This window comes from Carassius carassius, chromosome 25 (genome assembly GCF_963082965.1).
Source record: "Carassius carassius chromosome 25, fCarCar2.1, whole genome shotgun sequence".
NCBI lineage: Eukaryota > Metazoa > Chordata > Actinopteri > Cypriniformes > Cyprinidae > Carassius > Carassius carassius.
This window is the reverse complement of record NC_081779.1, coordinates 26,960,541-26,963,994: the sequence shown is the minus strand read 5'-3', so window position 1 is coordinate 26,963,994 and position 3,454 is coordinate 26,960,541. Positions and strand designations below refer to the sequence as shown.

Sequence of the window (3,454 nt, the reverse complement as noted above, 5' to 3'; positions counted from 1 at the left end):
AACACTTTGAGGTATGATATCTATATCAGTAATTCTACCTTTAAGAAAAAATAAAATGAATAAATTAAGTTGTGTTATGCATTCAAATAGTTAGACATGCTAAAATACAGAATTTGTTAACAATAATAATAAAAAATAATATGCTGGGGAAAAAATGAAACATTTCATAGGGCCCTAAACATGTTTTTTTTTTTTTTTACTTTTAATAAATTGATGTGAAAATGTATGTACTACGAAAAAGGAGATGAATGAAATGAAATGAAATATTTATTTTATCATTCAAAGTCAAAGTCACCTTTATTTATATATCGCTTTAAACAAAATACATTGCGTCAAAGCAACTGAACAACATTCATTAGGAAAACAGTGTCAATAATGCAAAAAAAAAATCATTGAGAATTTCTTTAAAAAAAAAAAAAAAATCTCATCTCGCTCTCATGAACCCAGTCTCGTGTCTCATCTCGTCTTGTGGGATAAGTGTCTCGTCACACCCCTAGTAGCCAGAGCAAGAGATACATTAGATTTCTTTTGCATGTCTGACAGTGTAACATTAAGCTGAAGTATTTCGAATGAGTTAAACCTGTATCCTGTTTTCTGGGTTACATTGAGAATATCACTATATATTGTTGCAACACCTCAGCCACTACCAGTCTGACGGGGCTCATGCTTATAACAGTAGTTTGGTGGAGTTTAGACTAAGGCTAAATCAAAAATGCCTGTCAAAATTAACACTGGAACAAACACAATCTTTATTGATTGGACAGCACAAATACTTCTATTTGAGCGTGTAGAACAAAACTCATCATAATAGTTATTTGAGAATTGTCTTACTAGTCACATGGAGCGAAGTGTCCTGGAGATGTTGTCAGAGAGCAGCTCCGCTCCGATTCTGCTGGGGTGTAATCCATCAGCGCAAAACAGCCTAGGACGCTCCCAGAAAAGATTCCAGTTATTAACAAATAGCAGTTTCTGTTCTTTACACCATGACAACAACCATTCATTTAAAGCAACAAGTCTACTGAACCTTTCGTGTCCTCGTCGATACGTGGGCAGTGGTCCTGACACGACGATCGTCGCCACGGGCGTCGTGCTGCGAACCGTCTCGATCAGGCTCCTGAAGTCCCTCTTCAGCGTCTCCGTCTGCCGCAGCGTGGTGTCGTTAACCCTCTCAGATGATAACAGTGTCATATTCTGTCTCGCGAAGTGGAGCTCCTGCAGGTGGAGATCCTGAAGACCGGAGGCGTTGGAAGGAGAGAGGTCATATCGCCCAGGTCCTGGTTCATGTCTTACGCTGTGGACATCTGGGAAGATCGCGTCCTGGGTGCACCAAGCTTGTGCTGAGAACCACACAGAGTAGAGGTGGTAGTAGGGTTAGCTGTTTACTTACCCTGGACTTATGAGCGTCAACCCCTGAATGTTTCCAGCACAGCTCTCCACTCTCTGCTGGGCCTGCTTCTCCACGAGGTCACGGATCTGCTTCTCCACAGCCTCCAGCTCCTTATTAGAAATAAACAAACTAGAGAATAGGGGAAATGCAGAAAAGAAAAATAGCAAAATGGAAAACATACATATAAATCTTAAAATACCAGTATTCACATTTTTTGATGTTACAGATGCATAATGATATGTTGTGTAAAATAAATATTAAGTTATTTAATAAGCTTCCTCGGATCACCTGTGTTTTCTATCTCTGTCAGCAGCTCCCATTAGAAATTCTCTTGGAACTTCCCCTCTGTTTTAGAGGGTTTTTAAGACACTCCTGAAATCACAGTACAATTTTAATCAATATTTGTTTACAATGAAAAATCAAAACGTGTTTGAAACACTGGTTTGAAATAGTTTCAGCCAAATTTAGACCGCGAGTGACGTCACTGATAGACTCTACAGTGCAGACTTTTAGTTTTAATTAATTAGCTTACTTCCATTTATCTTTTGACATATTATCATCAAAAACGTTTACAAAGCTATAAAAACCGCTCCTTTACACATAAGATGTGATTAAAAGCCCAAACGTTCATTAATAAGAGCTCAAATCTATTATGTTATACTTATGCTTCTAAGCTAGCATAATATTTGCTAGCAGACATATCAGATAATTAAGATGCCATCACAGAGGTATAAATGTTAACAAAAGTACTTAAAGTAGACTGTGGATAATATTAACATATGTTACTTAACCAATCTGTCGCAGTTGTTGAACTTTTCTGTGGTATAACTGACGAGAAACAGAGAAACTGTCAGACGAGTCCTCTCCTCTCCAGCAGCTGATCTGTCCGCTGTTGCCATGGTAACTCAACGGCTAGTAGGCTAATAAAAACAATAATATTAAAAAAGGGTTTTAGCGTCTTTACGGAGATCAAGACTTTTGTTTTATACATTTTATCAACCTCTTTATTTATTATAAATTGTAAGACTCACCTCAGAAAAGCCAATTCTCCTGTCAGACACAGTTGAAGTGAAAAGTACTTCAAACAAACGCGCTGTCCTCCTGATAACGTTACTGTATCTGCGGCAGATGAGATGGTGTAGCCAGTCTGTCATTATTTCACGTTCACAACTCCTTACGAAATAGAAAGTTTCACAACTCCGAAAAATGTATTTCCTTTCTTGTCAATATTGTGCGCGTGGGTGCGTCAGTTGTGGAAACGCGCGCGCGCTGTATGCCACGTAACTATATATTAAAAGCATGTCCATATTCTGACTTGGTGAAAAGAAACACATTTTATCTTTAAGGAACATTTAATCGTGTGTCTGAAGTTTAATTACACTTTATAAATAGCACTATACTCAGGGAGCATATAAAGAATGTACAAAAATTATGGTAATTAAAATTACGTGCATACGACGTTGTAGTTACGTTACCAGTAAGTCATGAAGTTACCAATATATTACGAATAGAGGACCTATCTGGGACGTTCTTGGTTATCTTGTTACGTTGGAAGGACGTACTGACGACGTTGTGAGTTGGTAATGTGATGGTAATACAATTACGTGCATGCGACGTCGTAGTTACGTTGTCAATTGGTAAGTCATGGAATTACCAAAAATTACCAATACGTTACGTAACTGTTACGTCGTGTGTTAGCAGGGTGTTTAGTTTCTATGGTAAAAAGGGAATAGGTAATAAAATCAGTTAATAGTGATTCAAAGTTATATTACATTTGAATATTGTTGCTGCTGTTGATGAGACTATGCAAAATCAAAGGATAAGTGTTTCAAAAAATGTATTTCTTTTTTTAAGCGATGGAGAGTACATCACTCTTGTGTTGTACATGTAGGAGCTGCTGACAGCAGAGGCAATTGTTGCACATATATGCACATATCTATATATATATACATATATGCACACATATATTTACACATATATGTACATATATGTACACATATGTACACCTATATTTACACATACAACCCGAATTCCGGAAAAGTTGGGACGTTTTTTAAATTTTAATAA

General features: G+C 37.1%; 1 long non-coding RNA gene across 1 annotated transcript; it reads right to left on the bottom strand.

Annotated features, from left to right (window-relative positions):
- Positions 1-1,262: 1,262 nt before the first annotated feature.
- Positions 1,263-1,773, bottom strand: LOC132104787 (uncharacterized). The gene is made up of 3 exons (XR_009423603.1): positions 1,676-1,773; positions 1,388-1,516; positions 1,263-1,291 (listed from the first exon to the last, which is right to left on the bottom strand). It is a non-coding gene; the product is annotated as an uncharacterized LOC132104787 (long non-coding RNA).
- Positions 1,774-3,454: the final 1,681 nt, after the last annotated feature.